The sequence below is a fragment of the Paroedura picta genome, chromosome 7 (assembly GCF_049243985.1).
Source record: "Paroedura picta isolate Pp20150507F chromosome 7, Ppicta_v3.0, whole genome shotgun sequence".
NCBI lineage: Eukaryota > Metazoa > Chordata > Lepidosauria > Squamata > Gekkonidae > Paroedura > Paroedura picta.
This window is the reverse complement of record NC_135375.1, coordinates 124,449,018-124,473,302: the sequence shown is the minus strand read 5'-3', so window position 1 is coordinate 124,473,302 and position 24,285 is coordinate 124,449,018. Positions and strand designations below refer to the sequence as shown.

The 24,285-nt window shown below is 48.3% G+C and overlaps 1 protein-coding gene and 1 long non-coding RNA gene across 18 annotated transcripts in view; one reads left to right on the top strand and one right to left on the bottom strand.

Moving 5' to 3' along the window:
• ADGRL3 (adhesion G protein-coupled receptor L3) overlaps positions 1-24,285 on the top strand; it is an 808,020-nt gene that overhangs the window by 260,265 nt on the left and 523,470 nt on the right. The window lies entirely within an intron of this gene.
• On the bottom strand, positions 18,793-21,761 carry LOC143841919 (uncharacterized). 2 transcript variants are annotated; one of them, XR_013232944.1, is made up of 3 exons: positions 21,500-21,761; positions 20,068-20,142; positions 18,793-19,035 (listed from the first exon to the last, which is right to left on the bottom strand). It is a non-coding gene; the product is annotated as an uncharacterized LOC143841919 (long non-coding RNA). The 2 variants fall into 2 exon arrangements; XR_013232945.1 differs by lacking the exon at positions 18,793-19,035 and adding an exon at positions 19,239-19,579.

Here is a 24,285-nt window from a genome sequence, read left to right as displayed (position 1 = left end):
TGACCGTCCCAGGGGATCGAGTGAAATTGTTTCATTTAAATTCTTCTAGTGACACTCTTTAAATGCTGCCGCATCTGAAATATCGTTACTTGTCAGTCAAAGTCAATTCACCTTACTCTATTCCTTGTTTAATTATCTCAGACAGTCATAATTACTGTATTGTTTTATTTTCAGGAAGCTAGGGCTCAGAAATCAATTAAAACATCCCTTGTTGGAGACATTTTTTTCTGTTTCTGTACCAGGGGATTGTGCCAGGGGTGTATAAATGCAATGCTGTTTTTAAAGCTGGAGCCAGATGTTTGGCAGGGGAGTGAGAGATTGGGTGGGCGGAGGTCGTATCCAGACCCTTGCTTTCCTTTCCTAGCGATTGTTTGCTGGGATTCTGCATCTCAGGCAGATGCTGGGTTGGGAAGGGAACTGCCAGGCTCCATGCTGAAGAAGCTCTCTGCTGCTCCACATTCCTTCTTCCCTGGATGTTTTGACAGCTGAGAATATGTTGAACACACAGGGACTATTTCAGTGCGTTGTTTTTAAAAAAAGAATGTGATGGTTTCAATATAAAAAGAGATCTATTTCCGCTTTCACTTCTTTTATGTTATTACAGGATTTACTCAAATGATAGACTTTATTCCACAGGTTTGCCATCAAAAATTTTTAAAGAAAAGGGTGCCATCTTAAAATCACATACAGGTGATAGCCATCTTCAGGTATTTGAAGGACTGTCACACAGAGGATGGAGCAGAGTTGTTCTCTCTTGCCCCGGAGGGACGGACCAGAACCAATGGGATGAGATTAATGCAAAAGAGATTCCGTCTAAACATCAGGAAGAAATTCCTGACAGTCAGAGCGGTTTCTCAGTGGAACAGGCTTCCTCGGGAGGTGGTGGGTTCTCCTTCTTTGGAAGTTTTTAAACAGAGGCTAGATAGCCATCTGACGGAGAGGCTGATTCTGTGAATTTGTGAACTTAGGCAGATGGAGAGTGAGTGGGCAGGAAGGGATGTGTCTTGTGGCCCTTCCTTGCATGCCCAGGGAAATGCCAGTTGCCACTTTGGGGTCGGGAGGTGAATTTCCTCCTGGCCAGGCTGACCAGGGATTCTGGGTCTTTTGAGGGGGAGCATCATCTTAATATGAAATCGGGGTCACTGTGGGTGGGCAGGAAGTTGTGAATTTCCCACATTCTGCAGGGGGTCGGACTAGATGACCCTAGAGGTACCTTCCAACTCCATGATTCTATGTCCAATAATAATTTTTGATGCATGTATTACATTTAAAGGGGGGGGGAATCTTATACTCAGGGTCAACTTCCTTTGGAGTAAACGTGGTCCTGTGCTTACCGATGGCTGGTTATGGGCATTGGTACTGACAGGTATGGACTAGATGACCCATGAGGACCCTTCCCACTCTATGATTCTATGATCATAAACTCAGGTTGGCACATTTTGACAAAACGCACACTTTATGGACACCAATTAAAACCCTCTAAGGCAGGGGTAGTCAAACTGCGGCTCTCCAGATGTCCGTGGACTACAATTCCCAGGAGCCCCTGCCAGCGAATGCTGGAGGGCCGCAGTTTGACTACCCCTGCTCTAAGGGGATGACAACACAGTACATAAAAACAGCAGCAGTTTGAAAAAGATATATATTTTCATGATAAAATGTATAGTCAAACAAACTGTGTCTGTATCTGTTCCACTTAATATTTCTGGTAAGGCCTTGGAGGAGGAGCATGTCTCATGGCTAAAGTGCCAATCAGTGCTTAACAACTGTCCTGCCCCTGAGTGCCTTCTCCACCAACCGGCTTGCCTGCCTGTCCAGCGGCCAGCCAATCGCCTTCTGTCCCCCACCCCTGACCACCCCCTCCTCCTTCCACTTCCCTCTGAGGCTCAGAGGCTGCAGATCCCTGCTGTGTGAGAGCTGCCCCTGCTGGTGAGTTCCCTTCCTGGGGGCCTCCAGCATGCAGGTCCTGGGGGGGGGGGTTCTTCCACCCCCCCCCCCAATCTAGCACCTGTTGTATTCCTGAAATGCAACAGGCTTAGCCCCTAGTTTAATAAAAATACTCTGTTTAAAGCCAGCCATCTTGGTGTAGTTAAGAGTGGTGGCCTCTAATCGGGAGAACTGGGTTAGACTCCTGACTCCTGCAAACGCATCCAGCTGGGTGACCGTGGGCCAGTCCCACTTCTCTGAGCTCTCGTAGACGCACATGCCTTGCAGGATGCCTGTTGTGCTGAGGGGAAGGGTCGGCCGCTGTCAGCTGCTTTGAGGCTCTGTTGGGTAGTACAAGAAACCCGCTCTTCTCTCTCTAAGTGGTGTCCATTCCAACTGCCCTTTATGTTGGTGGGTGGGTGTGCCCCCGGCATAGGGAAGTCCTCGAATGAGTGATCTATCCCTTGTCAGTACAGGGTGGTCAAAACTCTCCTCCTCCAGCAAACCGAGATGCTCTTATTTTAGGACAAAGCCAAAAAGAGATCTAACGCTCCTGACATTCAGGGCACCTTTCAGGGCGAGCTCTGCCACGCTTGAAGAAATAATTCTAAGTCCATTTCCTGTGCCGTCATCTAAAGATGAGATTGCCTGAAAGATCACCCAGGACACTTCTGCACATTACCTGCTTCGCTCTGTCCTTTTGCCAGAGAGATGGAGTGATTGCATGCAAATTACAATGCTTTTGCCTGCACTGTACAATTACGTCTCCCCATAAGCCATCCTTGATTACATGTTCTTATCAATATGCCTCTCCCCCCATTTTAGATCCTCTCTTTGGAAGTTCAGCCGCTGAAATGCTTACCACACTGAAGAACTGTATCAAGGGAGAGGACATAAATGTTCCGAACCTCTGAAATGAGCACAATAGAGAAATTTCAGAGAACGTCTTACATTTTTTAGCCCCCCTTTTCTTTTTTGTGGTGGAAAATGAGAATTTATTTATTTCTCTGTCGTATTCGTCAGCCTGTTCTTCCACAGGATTTGTGGGGAGAGAGACATCCCCCCATTTTGCTGTGATCAAGCAACTCCAGAAGCTTTCAGGAATAATTCTGTTGTACAGCCTCACCCAAAATCCAGGAGGATAGATGCCCCCTCCTTTAGTGCCTTCCAAGAAGCTATTCCACAGATTTGGGGTCTCCCACTGAAAAGGCCCCGGGCAGCTTAGAACCCGAAAGAAGGTGAAAAGGACGACAAACTGTTTTGCATCTGAGAACTGACTGGATGGTGGTGAAAAGTGCCAGCAACTTGAAGCTGACTTCTGGGGACCCCTTCTGAGGTTTCCAAGGCAAGAAATGTTCAGAGGCGGTTCGCCATTGGCTGCTTTTGCATAGCAACCCTGGACCTCCTTGGTGGTCCTCCATCCAAGAACTAACCAGGGCCAACATGCCTAGCTTCTGAGATCGGACAAGTTCAAAGTAGCTTGGGCCACATACGTGTACCTGGTGGCTGTCACATCCACCACATGGCTGCCTCCATGTGGCAGTATGCCAGGGGTGGCCAAACTGTGGCTCTCTGGAGTTTGTGGACTACAATTACCATGAGCCCCTACCAATTAGCCTTGGTGGCAGGAGCTCATGGTAATTGTAATCCATGAACATCTGGAGAGCTGCAGTTTGGACACCCCTGCACTGTGCCATGCCTGCAATCCTATATGCCCTTGCGCAGGGGTAGTCAAACTGCGGCCCTCCAGATGTCCATGGACTACAATTCCAGCGAATGCTGGCAGGGGCTCAAGGGAATTGTAGTCCATGGACATCTGGAGGGCCGCAGTTTGACTACCCCTGCCTTTGCGTGATAGACGTTACCGCCAACCTCTGTAGGACTTGTTTCTGAGTAAATACACTCAGGGTTTTGCTGTCAAGCTGTAGCCACCTTCTGACCTTTCATGGATGCCAACTTTTCCCGGAACGGCTCAATTTTCTGATTGGCTGTTGAGCCAGTTGGCTGTTCTGGACCAGACTCTTGGCCAAGAAGAATTCTCCTCCTGACGGAGCCACTTGAAGGCACCTCTTGCCTGGTAGCCAAGCAGCCTTAGGACAGTCTCCAGGTATATTACGCACATGTAAGCCGCCCTGAGTCTCAGGGGAGGGTGGCATATAAATGTAATAAAATAAAATAAATGTTACACAATAAATAACTGACTTCCCCAACTTCCCTTGCTGAAGCCTGCTGAACCCCATGGAATTCTGCTCCTGGTGGGGTGAAAGGACCTTTGCACCCAGGAGCCTGCCTGTGGGGGCCTTCCTGAAGTTCCTTCCCCTCTTCTGCCAATAGACTTGCTTGTCCCACTGGCCTTTGGATCTGGCTTGGTGTGATTTTCTCTCTGACTTGTGTTTGGTGGGTTATGCAAGTCCTCTTAGTAGAGAAATATTTGTTTTCTCCCTTGCAGGACAATCTCAAACAGAAAGGAGCAATTCTGCACGATGCGCTGAATCATTCAACAGTTTCCTTTGCTAGAGACGATTTTTTATTCCCCTCGGTCCTTGTAGTGTCTCTCATATCTGGAGATTGCCTTGTAAAGCCCTCAGTTTCAAATTTGTACCTCAATTTCAGTCCTTGCCTGCATGGTTTCCTGTAAGGTGCTGAATATCACGGACGTACATGGTAGCATTTCAACCATCTTTTCTTTATAAAATAGCACGTGTGTCCTGATTGTCCTAGCAATTAATTCCTTCAAGAAAGCACTCAAGGAATTAATTAATTTTAGCCTCCCTCCCTCCTAGACATTTTATAAGTTAGCTTTATGTATATATATACGCACTACCCTTGAAGGATTACCCTGGAATACCAATATTAATAGCTGAACTTTTGAAAGGTAGGAAAACTTCTTTTCAGTTTCCGGGAGGAAGGGAGAGAGAGGAACTCAGCAAGCTCAAGAGAGCGTTATCCAAGCAGAAGTAATCTCAGACATGACCTATATGAAGCTGGTTGCATGACGTCTGTGGGCTGAATAGAAACAGGCTGCAAGTTTCTTTGAAAACAATCAGTTAATAAAGAACCCCAACCCCAACTCAAACACCAAACAGCAAACCCTCGAACTCATGGAAACTTACCTACCTTTCAGACGGCCTGCCCAGGAACCTGACTGGCCCTTAATGGAGTCCCCAGCTTGGTCCATTCCCAGAGTCTTCAGTCAGTTAATGATTGGCTGGATTTCAGTCCCTCATTTGCATGTTGTCTTGTTCTACACTACAGAAAGCCCACCTACATCACAGGTGAGGTCTGCATCCAGCACCTGGAACCATTTACTCCTTTCTCTCTTTGCTTCATGTATGACCCGCTTTCCCTATGGAGACGTGTTATGGCTTTTCTCCATTTTACCCTCACAGTAGAGTATGAGAACGGCCCAGTGTCTCCCAGTGAGCTTCCTTGGCAAAGTGGGGATTCGAACCTGGGTCCCCCAGAGCCAAGCATGACATTGGAACTCAGGGCTCCCCAGTGTGGTGCCCGTGGATGCCAGGGCACCCACCAGTTCCTCCCGAATGCCTTCTGAGCTTGTCAGAAAGTGGGTGTGTCCACTCTAAGGCCTGTTATTGGCTGCCCTCATGAAACTGAAAGGGATTTCTACTGGGGAATCAGGAGGATTTGGTCAGTGTTTGGTTCTCTTCCCCCCTCAGGGCTTCCTTCTTCGGAGGGAGGCATCCTGCTTCTCTCCGCCTCCCACAGCAGCTGGCCTGATTTGGCTCTGCCTCCTTTGGTGGCCATGTTGGAATGCTGCTCACCATCAGCGCCCTCTCTCAACAGTCAAAGAGGTTCAGGAAGGTTAAGGGTTGCTGCTCTAACCATTTATGTCAAGCTTCCTGTCTGTGCAGAAATTACTATATTTATGTCAGCATTTCTTTACTCCCATAGGGGCTCAAGGGGGTGTGATGGGGGGGGTGTCTGTGATTCACGTTACCTGCATTTTGCAGTTTTGATGGTGTCCTTGTACCATTTCCTTTGCTTCAGTATTGCCTCTTTTTTCGCTTGTTTTAATTTTTAGAGAATAAAATACCTCTTTAAATTGGATTGATATAATTTTAATCCATACGCAATTTTTTCTTCAAATGTAGAGCACTACAGTATACTTTTTAAGGAATTTCATTAATTTTCATTCAATTTTTGTTGTTTTACAGTGCTCTACATAATAAATACCCAAACAATAAGCAGTTCCTTTGAACAACAGAACTGAAGTTTTGCATTACCAAGGGCTGCATTAACTCCACATCCATTGTTAATGGGTTTTCTTTCCATCCTTCAAAATACAAATGGCATTTGTCAGCACTTCAAAGGGATTCATCTTTTTAGATTTTCTGGTGAAGATGATTCAAATGCCAAGTTCTGCTTTGTTTAGCTTTCTACTTTTTTGTATTATCCATTTTGTTTCTGTCTTCTGCAGTCTGTAAGATTTTCTCTATAATTTTTAATTTCTGCTAACGATTTACATATTACATTCTTCTTTTCTGCCTTTATGTTTGCATTGTCTTAAATTCCTGATGTGTTCTTTCTTTCTTTCTTTCTTTCTTTCTTTCTTTCTTTCTTTCTTTCTTTCTTTCTTTCTTTCTTTCTTTCTTTCTTTCTTTCTTTCCCAAGGGCTCAGGGCAGCGCACAGAATTCTGCAGGATACATACATATAAATTCATTAAAATCAATCCAGCTAATTTAAGTTAAAAACTGTATCAAAGCTGCCACCTTCTCTCTGGCAGGGAAACGGGGGGATGTGAAGTGCATTCTTAATGTTAAATCCCTAATATTCTTTGGTGGATACTAATCTGAAGTTGTTAAATGCAACCTGGGGGGTGGGTGGCATTTATTGTTAGAAACAATTTTAGGCCTCAGCCATAAAATTAAATAATTCTTATGGAAAATATTTGGCAGTGCATCAATAGAGTGCTGTCATGAATTGCCAACTCCTCAGATTGTTGTCAGACATGGCTTTCAGGGAAAATCCATATACAACATTAATCCTCCCTAGAAATTGCTGGGAACTGGGTTGTTGTTTTTTAACCATAGATTTTCTAGCAATAACGAGGGAGGTGTAGTGTCACTTCCGGGTATCTGCGGAAGTGACATCATGCTACTGCAGATGACTGCCTGGGCCTCTTAGCTTCCTGTCTTCTCATCAGATTGATTTATTATGCTGTTTTTAACTGCTCGTTTGTCATAAATATGTATATACCTAGTAGCTTTCTTATTTTACTTATCCAGCGGCAGACATCCCACCTTTCCTTGTGGCTCCAATCAAAAGGGCCTCAAGGACCCTTGGTTTATACGCCCCAGAGAGTGAACCATTCTATCCAGTCAAACAGATTAGTGATCCCTGACCCCAAGGAAATTAGCCTGGCCTCAACCCGAGCCAGGGCCTTCTCATTCGCGGCCCCAGCCTGTTGGATGGAGCTCCCCAATGAAATCGAGGCCCTGTCGGATCTTAAACAGTTCCTTAGGGCCTGCGAAAAGAAGCTCTTCCGCCAGGCTTTCCGTTGAGACTGGCGATCCAGCCCCTTCTCAAGCGACTCTGACCCCCCACACCAGGAGTAGTCAAACTGCGGCCCTCCAGATGTCCATGGACTACAATTCCAGCGAATGCTGGCAGGTGCTCATGGGAGTTGTAGTCCATGGACATCTGGAGGGCCGCAGTTTGACTACCCCTGGCCCACACACTCCAGCCTAAAGCTGCTGCAATTCGGATTACTCCCTTCTCACTTAGCCTGTGTGAAAAGCCCCATATTTTGATGACCACCTGACTATCCATGTTCACTCTTGTTCCTACTGTTCATTGTTATATATGTTCATTATACCTGTTCATATGGTTATACGTGTCCCAAATGTCCTTGTTCTACTGTCCCATGTCATCACAGTGAGGGGCATTATATAAACTGAGGGAGGGAGGGAGGGAGAGTGAGGGAAAGTTTAAAAGATAAGGGATACAATAAAGCCACATCTAACTTAACTTCCCCCGAATTACGAGTCTTGTTTTTGCCTTTTCTTATTTCCCCTTTCCTTTATGCAGGGTTTTGGGGACGCTGTTTTGAAGGGCGTCTTTTGTCTAGAAGACATTTTCTTTGTTTAATTCTTCTTTATTTCACCAGTGAAGGCAGAGTGTGACCTTTAAAACAAATATATATAACTGGCATTTGTCTCTCTTTCACCTCTGGGGCTTGCAATGCCGTCCTAAGAAGAATCATGACTTTCTAAAGCATTTTCCAGACTGCAGCGGCCTTTGGGGCTTTTGGGCAGGTCCTGCCGATTCCGATGATCAGTTCATACTTGCGTGTTTTTTTCGTCTGCTCACAATCGGAGGATTCATTTCCTGGTGTCCCCCCCCCCCCCCCGCATTATCGACAGCATTTCAGCAGCCTCAAAGAGTCTGCACAGTCCCCACTGAAGTGCATCCCCCTCTAGAGTTGACAGGCCTCTGCTGGGACTGGGGGAACTGATGTTTTGATGTGGCTTCCTCTTGCTTTGGGCTTTCACAGTGATCCTTTAATTGCCATAGAGTTTCCCCAAAAGCCCCAGTGTCACCCCCAACTTCTCCAACAGGCTCCAACATCACTTCCATGCTCTTCCAAAGTTTGGGTAAATGCACCCCCCCCCTGCAGTGGAGGAATGATGTCAGTGTGCCTGGGAGCTCCCACAAAAGCAGCTGGTAATCCTACCCCCCTTCACATCACACTACAAATAAGGGTCTTTCCTGGCATCTGTGGCACCTTTTATTGGCTGGCACCTTTTATTGGCTGCCTCTTTTCCTGCATTTAAGCTGTCTCTGATTGGCTCCCCCCCACTGGAGTTGCTGAATTCTCTCCTCCTCCCCCCCCCCCCCCCCGGATCACCTTGAGTCAGATTCCTACATAGGCGGAGATGCGGGTGTTGGTGTCGGGCCTCATAGTGGGACTGTTTGTTTCAGCACTGAAACATTTCAGCTCTGGGATGCCGAATTGGTTAAAGTTTGCCCTCCCAACCTGCTTTTGGACCACAATCCACAAAGTGGGGGACATGTTCAGATTCCAAGGAAGAGGCCATCTTACAAATTCATTCCCCAATAGGGAAAAAATACGGGGAGAACTAGTTTAGGAAGGAACAGGGGGGAAATGAGAAAAGACCAGGGGGGTATGCGGATGTCAACGAAGTTGTCTGGACACAGTGGACAAAATGGGAACAGTCACACTGGGGAATGGAAATGGAACATTAAGGCAGTCTGGAAAATGGGCAAGACTGTTGAAGTCAGTGGATCTAGAAACGTATCTCAGCAGATCTCGAAGTGTAAATGTAAGAGTTGCACTGTTGATTTTGTTTCCTGTGAAGACGTGTGGCACAGTTTCCCCATGTGTGTGAGACAGAGTTTATATCCTACTCTAAGATGTCATGAAATGTAATGGAATCCAAATACAACCTGTCAGGGCCCTGACAAAGCCCGATACAGGTGCTATCCTATGCCTAAATAGTAACATCCTATCATTCTGTGTCCACCTAATATGCAAATCAATTAATCACTAATGGCTAAATCCATTAAGTTCCTTCAATATTTTAGTACCGAATCCAACATCCAGCTTTTAAATCAGTGTGTTCATTTTATGCACCCAAAGGTGATGCCTTCTGACAACCCATATAGTATCTCCATTCGGAGAGAAACATTCAAATTAAAACATCTATTCCGACAGATTACCTGCTGATTCATAATAAAACGTTGTCTTTGTTTCTACTTTCCCTTCCTTTCCAGATTAGTATATTTAACCACATGAAGGTATTCAAAAGAAGGCCACTGTTAATGGGCTTTCTGTGCCTTGTTATTCAAATAAGAGTAGCCTCTAGCACAGGGATAGTCAAAGTGTGGCCCTCCAGATGTCCATGGACTACAATTCCCATGAGCCCCTGCCAGCTCTAGCCCTTCGTAGGGGTGCATGAGTGGGTGGGGCTATGGGCGGAGCCTGGTGGCATGATATGGCAGGCAGGGATGGGACCAACACGTTCTAGGTCTCAGATTGCCTGAGAATCCCCTAGAATTACAGTTCATCTTCAGATCACAGAGATCAGTTCCCCTGGAGAAAATGGCTGCCTTGGAGGGGGGACTCTATGGTCTTGTGCCCCACTGTGACCTCTGCCCTCCTCAGGCTCCACACACAAACCTCCAGGGGTTTCCCAGCCAGCATCTGGCAACCCTAAGTGTGCCACAGGGAAAAGGCAGAAACTGAAACTTTTGACACATCCTTGGCTCCAGGTGGGAAACCCAGCAAATTAAAATACAGGATGGATAGGACTGTGCTGGGAAGTCTCTCCCATTTTACAGCTTAGGAGCTCTTAACACGAGGAGGTTGGCTGCACTTCTTGAAGCTCTGACTAATTTCCACAGCCTTAATGGACGGGGAGGAGGAGAAAACTAGCGGGAAACTTACCTGCCTTGTGTTGGACGATGAAAGATCATGCCTGATATTTTTGCATGGGTTGTAATACATTCCTCAGAAGAATATAGTTCTAGGGGTGTTACTCCCAAGTAAATATGTATAGAATCTCAGCCTCAGTAGAACCGATAGTAGTGAGATGAGCAGCTAGTGCTGGAAGTCCTCAAACCTTTTGTGGCATCAACATACGGGGCCTAGTTTGCCTGTGTGGGTTCCTTTGGATTTCAGCTCTCTCCCTCAAAGCGAGCTGACACTTTGAAATCATGGTAGATGGCAGGCATTGTTTTCGTGGGAATTGGACTTTGGGCAAGGCCCTGTCTAGCTGAAATGGGATAACTGGAAAGTAGGCATGGCTGTGCAAGCTGACCTGAAGTTGTGAGAACATCCCAGTGAATCCACTGTGTTTGCATTATTCTGCTCTGTTGTACAGGTGTATCAGTGGCTCCTAGCAGCCTCAGGGCAGCCTCCACATTCAAGGGCACTAATCCTCTGAATCCCAAAGCCAGGAGGGAACATCTTGGCCTTTCTTCCATGTTGATGGCCCTCCAGAGGAACTGGTTGGCCCCTGTGTGAGGCAGGAGGCTGGACTAGATGGACCCCTGGTCTGACCCAGCAGGGCTCTTCTGATGTTCTCATGAAGGCCTCAGCCTCTATGGCCTGTTGTTGGCTCTCCTGAGGAACTGGTTGGCCACTGTGTGAGACAGGACGCTGGACTAGGTGGAACATTAGTCTGATCCAACAGGACATGATGCAAATGTTGTCTCCATCTTCAAGAAAGGGAAAAAAGAGGATCCGCGTAACTATCAACCTGTCAGCTAGACATCTGTAGCTGGCAAAATTTTGGAACAAATCATCAAACAGACAGTCCATGAGCAGCTAGAACAGAGAACTGTGATTTCTAAAACTCAGCACAGGCTTTGCAAGAACAAATCATGTCAAACCAACCTTATCTCTTTTTTTGAGAAAGTGACTACCTTGCTGGATCAGGGGAATGCCTGGACATAGTTTATCTGGATTTCAATAAAGCTTTTGATAAGGTTCCAGATGATATTCTTGTTCATGTTGGTAAAATTTGGAATGGGTCCTAATTCTGTCCGGTGGGTCGATAACTGGTTGACAAATCGTCCCCAGAGTGTACTTGTTAATGGTTCAGCATCTTCTTGGAAAAGAGTGACAAGTGGAGTACCCCAAGGATCTGTCCTGGGGCCTGTGCTGTTCAAAATATTTATAAATGATTTCGATGAGGGTTTAGAGGGGATACTTATTAAATGTGCAGATTATACTAAACTGGGAGGGGTAGCAAGTACAACCGAAGACAGCAGCAGGATACAGGATTATCTTGATAGGCTTGAGAAGTGGGCTGAATTGAATAAAATTAAGTTCAATAGGGACAAATGTAAAGTTCTGCATTTAGGTAGGAAAAACCAAATACACCAGTATAGGATGGGGGAGATTTGTCTTGGCAGTAGCATGTGCAAAAAGGATCTAGGAGTCTTAGCAGACCATACATTGAACATGAGTCAACATGGTGGCTAAAAAGGCAAATGGGATTTTGGGCTGTATCAAATGGAGCATCGTGTCCAGATCACGGGAGGTGATGGAATAGGCTGCCTAAGGAGGTGGTGAGCTCCCCCTCACTGGCAGTCTTCAAGCAAAGGTTGGATGCCCACTTTTCTTGGATGCTTTAGGATGCTTTGGGCTGATCCTGCGTTGAGCAGGGGGTTGGACTAGATGGCCTGTATGACCCCTCCAACTCTATGATTCTATGATTCTCTATGATTCTATGGTACCGTTATACTTTGCACTGGTTCAGCCTCACCTGGAGTCCTGTGTTCAGTTTTGGGCATCCCAGTTGAAGAGGGATGTAGACAAATTGGACCGTGTCCAGAGGAGGGCAGCAAGGATGGTGAGGGGTTTGGGGACCAAGATGTATGAAGAAAGATTGGGGGAGCTTGGTCTGTTTAGCCTGGAGAAGAGACGACTGAGAGGAGATCTGATAACCATCTTCAAGTATTTAAAAGGGTACCATATAGAGAATGGAGCAGAATTGTTCTCTCTTGCCCCAGAGGGACAGACCAGAACCAATGGGATGAAATTAATTCAAAATAAATTCCATCTTAACATCCAGAAGAAGTTCCTGACAGAGCGGTTTCTCAGTGGAACAGGCTTCCTCGGGAGGTGGTGGGTTCTCCATCTTTGGAGATTTTTAAACAGAGGCTAGATAGTCATCTGATGGAGAGGCTGATTCTGTGAAGGCTCAAGGGGGTGGCAGGTTGCAATGGATGAGTGATTGGGATGTGAGTGTCCTGCATAGTGCAGGGGGTTGGAGTAGATGATCCATGAGGTCCCTTCCAACTCTATTATTCTGTGATTCTATAATTCTATGAAATACCTTCTATTGTGTGTCTCCACTTTGGTTTGTGTTTATAAGGGGTTTTTTTTCTAAATCCCTTTAGAGGATAGAGGTTGTTGCCTTTGTCCAGAGAGAAATTCAAATGCAAAAGCAGCAAAATATATTTTATTAAAGGCAACTAGATCTCACAAAACGGTGTACAAGCTTTTCAGTTCTGTGGGGGGGGGGGCACTGTCAGACTGTAATCTAAAGCCCTTTTTTGTATCCTGAGAATAAAATTATGCCGTCTTGAGTGGCTCTTCTTCGATGAAGCTGCTTTGAGGTTGTGCTTTTCTTAGGTTTCCTTGACTCTGATCTGTGTTATTTCTGTATCAGTGCAATTTCACGGATTCCTCCCGTCTGTTCTGTATTGCCTTTTCCCTTCAGATTTCCTCCCGCAATTTAGGTCTGCCATTCCCTGGTCTTTGGCCTTCTGCTAAAGGGGAAGGGACGGTTACTATAAACTCCAGTTTTCCTGACTTACTCTGCACTCCGGTCAGTTTTTACTTTGAATACTTTTCTGTGCTTTTGTGATTTTCCTTTGACATTTTGTTGTTTACCTATTTTTCTCTCTCTCAGTTGAACTTGTTGCATGAAGGTTCTGTAGGGCTAGCTGACACTCGCTGTTCCTGAAAACCATTTCCCCCCCGGTGACATTCATATGGAGGGTGGTGCTTAGAGCAGGGATTCCCAAGCAGGGATCCTGGAATCCCTGGGGTCACGCAAGAGCTCCGCAGAGATTATGGGGCCAGAAGTTCGGATGGCTGCTGACATCACTAGAGCCCCCTTCCCCTGCTGCTGCACAGGACTAGGCTCTTTCTCCACCATGGAAAGGATTGATAAACTGATTGGCTCGGCATTGGCCAGAAAACACCGCATTGGTCAGATTCCACCTGTGTGGAGTTCTGCGGGCCTCACTTCACAAAGGACGAGGCCAAAATTGAGCGGGTTCAGAGGAGATTAACGAGAATGATCCGGGGCCTGGGGACCCAGCCCTGCAAGGAAAGGCTGAGGGGAATGTTCAGCCCGGAGGAGAGGAGGTTGAAAGGGAACAGGATGGCTCTCTTGAAGTATCTGAAAGGTTGTCAGAGGAGGTTAGAGAATGGTTCTTGTTGGGAGCGTGGTTGGAGAATGGTACCAGCTAGATATTGGGGGGGAGGGGGATTCACAGTCCGAGTAGTTCAGTGGTGGAATGGGCTGCCTAAGGAGGTGGGGAGCTCCCCTCAGTGACCGTCTTCAAGCAGAGGCTGGACAAATCCTTCTCCTGGATGCTTTAGGTGGATCCTGCGTTGAGCAGGGGGTGGGACTAGATGGCCTGCATGGCCCCTTCCCACTCTAGGATTCTAGGAGTCTAGTTCAGCAGTGGAAGGGGCTGCCTAAGGAGGTGGGGAGCTCCCCCTCACTGGCCGTCTTCAAGCAGCGGCTGGACAGATCCTTCTCCTGGATGCTGGAGGCTGATCCTGACTGAGCAGGGGGTGGGACTGGATGGCCTGCATGGCCCCTTCCCACTCTAGGATTCTGCAGTCCACCCTCCAGAGCTGTCGTTTTCTCCAGGGGTTGCTGCTGGGGGGTAAAGGGTAATGACTGGGGAAGGCACTGGCAAACCACCCCGTATTGAGTCTGCCATGAAAACGCTGGAGGGCGTCACCCCAAGGGTCAGACATGACTCGGTGCTTGCACAGGGGAGACCTTTACCTTTACCTTTTACTGACCTCCGTAGCCTGCAGTTCCAGGAGATCTGCAGTCCACACCTGGGTTCAGTCAACCCTGTCTCCAGGAGGCCCCTGAAGGGGAAACAGAATAACTGGACCTTTGGCAAAACTCTGCTTTGCACCCGAACAGCCTTGGCTGTCTCAGTGAAGTCGCTCCGTTCCCGGGGGCCTGGCTCTGACCGCCGCCCTCCCCTTTCCCTGCTCTCAGGGCGGCTCCTCCAGCACTGTGCAGGGAGGTAGAAGGGGGCGAAGGATGACTGAGGATGAATGGGCCTTTCCGGAGGGTGGGGGGAGGAATGCCTGGCTCCAAAAATCAAAGGACTGTGCTTGCTTTCCATTATAGCCTGACAGGGATCGTTTGCATGTTTTAATCTGGGGAAATGGCCTGGGGGAGGGGTGCCATGCTGAGATTTATTTGGGGGGTGGGTGGGAGCTGCGTGTTTTGTATGCAAAGCCGTATTTGGTTTGTTTTATTTGTATCATGACATTTAATTCTGGGGAACCATTTCAGCTTGTTTTCTGCAGATGCATTATGTATTAACCGTGGGGGCAGCAGCGCGTGGGAACGTTTCTCCTCCTCGGCGTCCCCCCCAAAAAACAATTTCCATGATACTGCTGCCTTCTAGCTCAGTTTACAGACTAAAGGGGGCTGTACACATCTTGTCATCTTATTCTGGGTTTTGCTAGAGGGTTTTTCCTCCTGCCCAAGGGTCACGGTATCTATCCGATACAGCAGTGGTTCCCAGACTTTGGGGGGCTGCTGCCCCCTTGGTTCCCACATCACATCCCTAGTGCCTCCCACACACATGCACACCCACCCACCCACACACACACACCCACTTGTGTTAGGTCCATTGTGAAATCAAAGCACGCCATATTGACTGCGCTTCTTGTTTTGCTGTGCAGCGGCCATATTTTATGTATGCCATTTCTAAAGGCCTTTTTTTGTGGGGGGGGGGGGGTGGAGAGGCAGTGGGAAATTGCCAACCCTGGGCTAAGAGATTCCTGGAGATCTGAGGTGGAGCCTGGGAAGGACGGAGTCTGAGGAGGGGAAGGAGCTCATCAGGAGCGTGATCCCACCCGGCCCGCCTTCTGAGGCTGTCGTTGTCTAATCAGGGCTGGCCTGGTCAGCACTGGGAAGGGAGACCACAGGGGAAGTCCAGGGTCACTCCTACCCAGAGGCAAATGAAGAAAACAGGAATGACAGTGCCAGGGGAACTCCAGCCCCCACCTGGGGGTTGGCAACCCCATTTAATGGAGAGGCCTCGCCATGGAGAGGCCTCGCCCAGTGCAGGAGGAAATGAATCGAAAGATCCAAGCGAGCCACTGCCCAAGAGAGTGGCCACGAGCCTCTGGGGAGACCCACTTCCTACACACCCGGAGGAGACCAGCTTCATGACCTTAAGAGGCCTCCTCGGCTACCCCCATGATTTCTGACAGGACAACATGGTCAAAAATTCCCGGCAGGCTGTCAGCTGTCACGCCCAGCCCTGCCCTACCTAGAACTAGCACCCTGGGGCATGTGAGCTCCCGCTCCTTTGACTTCCCTTGCGACCTCCCAAGGGGTGACCCTTGCTGACCGGGGATCTTCCTCCCTCCCTCCCTCCCCACCCCTCCTAATAGGGGGCCGAAAACAGCAGGCGAGTCCGTGACAAGCAGCTCTACTTGGGAGCCAAAACAGGCAGCAGTGCCCAAGAAGCAGTAGGCAGGGCCCAGGCACCCAAGTCCAGCAGGGCTGTCTCCCCCTTGGTGTGTGCAGCTGCAGCAGGAAGGGTCAAACCACTGCCCCCCTACTGCCCCTCAACCCTCCCCCCAGAGGGTGTACCACCATCTTTGGGAACCCCATACTCTATAGCAGGGGTAGTCAAACTGCGGCCCTCCAGATGTCCATGGACTACCATTCCAGCGAATGCTGGCAGGGGCTCCTGGGAATTGTAGTCCATGGACATCTGGAGGGCCGCAGTTTGACTACCCCTGCTCTATAGGATCCCTATTGCTCAGTATAAAAGGGTTGTTCTAAGAATAGATTTCGCTTTCCCTCCATTTTTATAAAAATCCTTTTTTTTTTTGAGGAGGCAGCATTTGAGATAAGAGACCGAGTGAAACTTTTGCCCTGCAAGGTTTCTGATGGGCTGTATTGATTTTTTTTTTAATGTGACTTTGGCAGCCGCACAAGGATCTTCACTGTGTGACTGAAGGTATTCTGTGACAGCCATTTTGTAGTAGGCTCCACCCCCTACAGCAGCCATTTTGTGGCTGCCTCCAGCATAGTGTGTTAGAATTCCCAATGTGCCTACAGGCTCAAAAAGGCTGAAGACCCTGCCATAAGACGTTTTTTTTCTAAAGAATAAGCTCTAAAACAAATCCATCCTTGAATCCATGTAGACCCGACTTTCTGGTAGAGGGGAGGCATTTCTTGACAGCCCTGGAATAGTTTCTTCAATGGATGGGAGTTAATTAATGTTTTTTAATTGTTATTCAATGATATGGCCATAAATCAGGGGTAGTCAAACTGCAGCCCTCCAGATGTCCATGGACTACAATTCCCAGAAGCCCCTGCCATGCTGGCAGGGGCTTCTGGGAATTGTAGTCCATGGACATCTGGAGGGCCGCAGTTTGACTACCCCTGCCATATATGGTCATGTTGACCCCCCAAATGCCAATGCTGGGCCTGGAAGAGGTGGGAAGGGGAGGAGCCCCAGCTGGGCGTGTCCACAGCCCTGCTTCCCAAACATATTCCATTTGATCGCGCCACTTCTGGGGTTTCTCGAAGCCTGAGAAATGTTTCTCAACAGTAAAAATGTTCAGAAAGGCTGATGTACACCTCCTTATTTACCGGAGTGGCATTCACATTCACAATCAGGAGAGAGAGAGAAAAGCCAGAGTCCAGCCCTACCTTAAAGCCAAATAAAACGTGTTGCAGGCTGTGAGCTTCCGTGAGTCACTACTTCAGAAGAAGTGAGCAGCAGTAACTCATGACGGCCCGTTCCTCGTAACAAGTTTTGTGATTCTTTAAGGTGCCAGCAGACACTTGCTCTTTCCTTCCGCTGCAGACTAACAAGGCTAGACGTCTCAATCAATCAGGAGAGATGTTTCTCTTAATCTTTATGTCTACAGGAAATCCTTTATTAAACGTACGGCATGATTGTTCCCTTATCACTGTATCTTTCCCGGTGTTTATAAAGACATTAGGTATGCATATTCTGTATCATTTCATATGCCCCAAAGAAATTTTCATTTGATAGCAGCAAATATGCTTCTGTTTGCCTGTGGTCTATTAGAAATGAAATTATATTAAATGACTTCTGAGGTGTAAAAAAGGTTAACTCAAGGAGAGTTGGCAAGAAAACCGTTCTAGTGTAAAACATAAATCTGTTTTACACTCAAACTTCATGTCACCCTGCAGCCAAAAATAGCAATGATCATTAAACCTAATTTGCTCCTAAGCATTAATAGAAATTTATTACATCTTACAGATCTGAAAGACAATTAAACTTAATTTTCACCATTCCTGTTGAAACGGCTACCTGGCTGTTTCATGTGTGTGTTTTGGAGCAGAGTGGAGGGGACAGGTAGCCTGTTACCAAGACAATAATGTTTTAATCCTGTTCTTTTGTACAATTGGAGGCAAAACACTCTTAATTTGATTCCCCCCCATTTTGTTTAGTTGCCAGCATGCAAACTTTTCTAAGAACTGCCAAGAGTGGAATTTCCCTTTTTCTGTCAGCAAATAACGTTCTGCTTTTTGAAGGCTACAGGACTACAAAGTCTATTAAAAGCTGGATTTTATTATATAAATAAAGCACCATAAGTTTAGATTCGAGTGGGTCACTGTTTTGGTCTGAAGCAGCACAACAAAATCAGAGTCCAGTAGCACCCTTATGATCAACACAGATTGATTCAAGACGTGAGCTTTCACGTGAGGAAGAGGGCTTGCACTCAAAAGCTCACACCTTGAATGAATCTTCGTTGGTCTTAAAGTTGCCCCTGGACTCTGATTTTGTTGCAGCATGAATTTATTTGTGGAGTTTCTCTCCCACCATCTGCCCAGTCGGGGCTCTCGAGGAGGTTAACAATTAAAACAACATCATTCAAAATGCACCATAAAATCCATAGTCAAGAGCCATCAGGACAAGATCAAGCTACATCTGGATGAGGTGGCACCACTTCCCTGAGGCACCGGGGTGGGGTTGGAGGTAAGGCAGGAAGTTGGGCTGGGTTTTTTTTTTCCCACACCGCCGGAATATGCAATTTGTCTGATTATATTTTAAATTATGTGGGGTTTTAATATTTCTATTAAAAACCAGAGCTAAAAATACATATACAGCAAATTAAAACATCAGTCAGGAAAGCGGAATGTAGGTGCTATCTCCCCCTTCCCAGCCCCGGGACTCTGCCAGGAATATCCATGGGTGCAGCACCTCCCACTGGCTGCTCTCAGGAGACACCGGCCTTTGTCCTTTCACCCGATGCCTCAGGTGCTTTGCCAAAGATCTCCGACGTGGCTTCTTCAGCACCTGCCTTTTCTTGCAGTTAGGCAGCCCCCTGCCCAGCCAGTTTTCATACCTGTGGACTTGGGAAAGGAGATGGGTGGTGGATTAAGGACAGAGAAAAGGAGATACTTTTTTGCACAAAAGGTGATTAAAATGTGGACTTCTCTGCCAGAGCATGTAGTGAAGGCTGCAGGAATAGACCGCTTTAAAAGAGCCCTAGACCCCTGGAGGATAGCAGTGTCTAGCAGTGGCTACTAGCCACAGTGGCTGAGGGGAGCCTCCATGTCCAGAGGCCCTAAACCTCTGGATCCCAGAGCCAGGAGGCAACATCAGGGGAAGGCCTCGGCCTCTCTGCCCTGTTGTTGGCCCTCCAGAGGAACTGACCAGCCACTGTGTGAGTTGGACCACTGGACTGATCCAGCAGGGCTCTTCTAATGTCTTTATGAAGGCCTTGGCCTCTGTAGCCTCTTGTTGGCCCTGCGGAGGAAGTGGTTGGCCCCTGGGTGAGGTAGGATACTGGGCGAGACAGACCCCTGGTCCGATCCAGCTGGGCTCGTCTGTTGTTCTTAGGAAGGCCTCGGTCTCTACGCTGTGTCCAGAGGATCCAGAGGAACTGCTTGGCCCCTGGGGGAGACAGGAGGCTGGATAAGATGGATCCTTAGTCTTAGGCTCCATGTCCTTTCTGATGAAAATGGAGATTTTGCCTCCCATTAGAATTTAGGCTGGTCTGCAGTGGTGGGAGGAGGGGCAGCTGTAAAAACGGATCCTTGTGATGCTGGGATAGATAGGGAGAGCTGACTTTGAAATCCCCAGGAGGGACTTTACAATCTCTCTGAATTACAGCAGACCTCCAGACTACACATACGTTTCTCGGGGGAAAAGGGCTGCTGTGGAGGGTGGGGGCATTAGAGGCATTGGGCCACACTGGAGTCCAGCCACCCAAGCCCCACCTCCCCCTCGCCTATGGGAATATCCCAGCCCCACGACAGCAGCCCTATGTCGTGAGAACAGCACACATGCCTGAATCTTTGGAGGTACCCAGCCCAACCTCCGCCCTTTTATTATACTCAAAATCCCTATGGGACTCTGTGGGGTATCGGAACGGAGATAACCTGGCATCTTCTCCCTTTGGGAATGTGCAGAGTGCCTTCTGGTTGATAAGGAGGTTTTGGGGTCCAAGTTTAGATCTGTAAAGCAAAAAGAAAAAAGGATTAATGTGCAAGGGCTGCAATTTAGAAAAAGAAGGGGTGTTTTCATACCCCACTTTTCTCTACCCAAAGGAGTCTCAAAGCAGCTTCCAATCACCTTCCCTTCCTCTCCCCACAGCAGACACCCTGTGAGGTGGGTGAAGCTGAGACAGCTCTGAGAGAACTGCTCAGTCAGAACAGCTCTAACAGGACTGTGCCTTGCCCAAGGTCACCCAGCTGGCTGCATGTGGAGGAGTGGGGAATCCAACCGGCTCGCCATATTGGAGGCCTCCCCTCTTAATCTCTGCCCGCTGGCTCTCATGGTGGGAGAGGATCTCAGTTTCATTCAGGAAGTGACGGGTTCAGTCTCTTGAAAGGGTATCAGGAAGCAGAAGCACCATTACTGGTCAAGGCAAAGAAGACGGAGCTCTATGGGCAAATGGCCTTGTGTCAGCAGAGCACACCCAAGTGTTCAACAGCAAACCCACCGTAAGGCTCTCTCAGTTCAGGGGCTCCTCCTGAGAAACAGCCCTTGAGGATTCCAGGAAATGTCCTGCCCCCGATCTCTTCTCCTGCCTCCTTCAGAAGGAACGGCCCCTTCAGCCCTATCAGTTTCTGCGGAAAACGGTCCATTTAACCAGAGGGAATGGATTTTACATTCCGCAGTTTCATTGATCACATCAGTTCCCAGAAGGGCTGACAGGATGTTTTCACAGGTGTCCTGCTGCAGCTGGAGCCAGCCCCCAAGGCAGTGACTAAGGAGAAGGCAGCCCTGCAAGACAGCAAGGGCTGTGCTCACTCCGCCCGCCGTTTTACCTCCAGGTGCAGGGTGTGGGCGAGGCCTGCGCGGCCCTGTTACTCCTGCAACCTGGGAGAACATTCTGCGTTCATATCATGTCAGCCGTGCACTGCACCCTGGATAGCCCATTCAGCTTTCTGTTGTCCCTTGCAATAGATGGAAGCGTACATCCCTGTTTGCAGCATGGCCGGGCCAAATCAACATACCTTCTTGCAAGTTGGTTCTCCTGGTAGTCACAGTGCATGCTCCTGCCGAGGTTGCAAAAGCATTTGCATTCTTTCAAGCACGTTCTTTCCAGGGCTGTTTCTACGTCTGTGCATTCATTCATTCATTCATTCATTCATTCATTCATTCATTCATTCATTCAATTTATATACCGCCCTCCCCGGAGGCTCCCCGGAGGCTCCGGATGCCCGACACCATGGTGCTGTGGGATTGCCCCCATTTGTGAGACGCTATTTATGATGCTACAGGAGTCTTGTGTGATGTTTGTCAGTGGGACTAAATGAGTTGCCACTAAGTGTTTGGCTAGGTTTGCAGGTCTGGGCTGGGAAATACCTGGAGATGTTGAGGCTGAGCACCCATTTAACTCCCAAGGCAACCGACCTTGGTTGTCCGGAGATGCGTTGAAAGAGCAGATCTCCCAGTTCCCCCTGGAGGTTAGCGGCTCTGCAGTTGGGGTGGACGAAATGGGGAAGGATCCTGTCGCGGGCGAAGAGACCTGGATTGGCTCCCAGATCTGGTTCAAAGTTCTGGTCTCCACCTTTAAGGCCTTGCACGGTCTCCGCCCTGCACGTCTGAGGGACTGAATACCATCCGCAGAGAGCACTCCGCTCCAGCAGCACCCACCAGCTAGGGATTCTTGGCCCGGAAGAAATAAGCCCAGGCCTTAAAGAAATATGCCTGCCTGGTGGAATGAGCTCCCTGGAGAGATCAGGTCCCTGCCAGAACTTCCTAAGTTCTGCAGGACCCGTGAGATGGAGCTCTTCCACCAGGCTTACTTTTGAGGTCGGTTGAAATGCCATCTACAATAAGAAATCGGGCCTCTCCCCCCCCTCCTGTCCTCCATCCCCGCTCCCTCCAAGACTTACCTTCCTAGCAACATCTGTGCTGTTTAAATCTCCATCCATCTAGCTGTGGCTTCTACTACTAGTGCTGACAGCCCTTGATTTTCTGTTCTAATGTTTGTGCGGGTTGTTTTGTGGTTTTATTAATACTGCAAATTTCACTGTTTTACTGTTGATGAATATTCCATTGTTGTTCACCGCCCCAAGATGGTGAGTCCGGGAGGAGTGGTAAATAAACAAACAGAATAAATAAACAACAAATGCGGGGGCCAATTTCTCAAGCAGCTCCTTACGCCTTTCTTTCCCCCTCCCTTGGTATTTCACGGGTTGAAAGTGTTTGTACCCCCTCCGTGTCAGCAGCCATGCTTTCCCCCTGACCCGTGCCCTTTGGGGGGTGACCGTTCCCTCTCTGAAAGCGGCCATGCTGGCAGAGAAACTTGGCTATGGAAAACATTTCTGTGCTCCCTTTCCATCCAGTGATGGTCTCCAGGGCAGCAAACACGGAAATGGTGAAACATATAAGACATTAAAATGGCATTTAAGAGAAAGTATGTATAAAATATTGAAACTGTTAAGAATGTCAAAATCAGCCTTTCTCAATTTTTTCCCCATTGAGAAACCACTGAAATATTCTTCAAGCTTTGAGAAACCCCAGAAGTGGCACAATGGTGCAGAATATGGGGGTGGGGGGAGGCTGATATGATATCTGTAACAGTTTTGCTGTATGATATAAAATCAAAGGGGTAGGTGGGCGAAGAGTGGGCGGGGTCTGTCCAAACTTTGGCCCAATTGGGAGGCGCCAAGCACCTCTTGATTGGGCCACAGTCCGGACAGGGCCTGGCCGCCCAGCTTGGCCAGGAATGCTCTGGCGAACTTGCTGCCATTGCACTCCCGGCCTTCCCAGCCCGCCAATAAGTCCTACAGGGGAAGGGGAGCCACCCCCTCACCTCTCAGGGGGCTCCGCTAGAGCCCGTTCTATTTCTCCTACAGCGGGCTTTAAGGCTAGTAATGTAATAACGCATTAATCAATTATAGGTTTAAATTAAATTAATAATTTAAATTTTCTTTTTTAAAAAAAAACCCACCTCCACTTTCCAATTTAGATATTACTGGGGGAGGGGGTTTAAATCCATATCCGTTGGGTTTCAGTGGCTGGCAGGGTTTGCAAGTACGGAGACCAGCTTGGTGTATGTAGTGGTTAAGAGTAACGGCTTCAGTCTGGTGAGCTGGGTTTGATTCCCCACTTCTCCCCCACATGCAGCCAGCTGGGTGACCTTGGGCTCATCCCTGCACTGGTGAAGCTGTTCTGACCAAGAAGTAATCTCAGGGCTCTCTCAGCCTCACCCACCCCACAGGGTGTCTGTTGTGGGGAGAGGAAAGGGAAGGCTAACGTAAGCCGCTTTGAGCTTCCTTTGGGTAGAGAAAAGCGGCATATAAGAACCAATTCTTCCTCTTCTTCTTCAGTAATCTCAGGGCTCTCTCAGCCTCACCCACCTCACAGGGTGTCTGTTGTGGGGAGAGGAAAGGGAAGGCGACTGGAAGCCGCTTTGAGACTCCTTCAGGTAGACAAAAGCGGCATATAAGAGCCAACTCTTCTTCTTCTTCAGTAATCTCAGGGCTCTCTCAGCCTCACCTCCCTCACAGGGTGTCTGTTGTGGGGAGAGGAAAGGGAAAGCTAACGTAAGCCGCTTTGAGCTTCCTTTGGGTAGAGAAAAGCGGCATATAAGAACCAATTCTTCCTCTTCTTCTTCAGTAATCTCAGGGCTCTCTCAGCCTCCCCTCCCTCACAGGGTGTCTGTTGTGGGGAGAGGAAAGGGAAGGCGACTTTAAGCCGCTTTGAGATTCCTTCAGGTAGACAAAAGCGGCATATAAGAGCCAACTCTTCTTCTTCTTCAGTAATCTCAGGGCTCTCTCAGCCTCCCCTCCCTCACAGGGTGTCTGTTGTGGGGAGAGGAAGGGAAGGCGAATGGAAGCCACTTTGAGACTCCTTTGGGAAGGAGGGGTTTAAAACCCAACTCTTCTTCTTACTTGATGTTGTTTCCTGGCCTCTGTCTTACAAGGCCTCCAGAAGTGCTTGAAATCCTGGGCGGCCCAGATCCCACTAGGGAGAGTGTCGTCTCCCCCCCCCCCCCGGGGCTGGGGCCGGGGCCAGAAGCGCCAACAGCCTGACTCAGTGCCAGGCAGCTTCATGCGTTCAGGAACTTATGTTGACATTTGGGGTGGATGGATGGATGGATGTCAGAGGCGTTTTCTTGGGGAGAAGTTGTTATTGTGTCT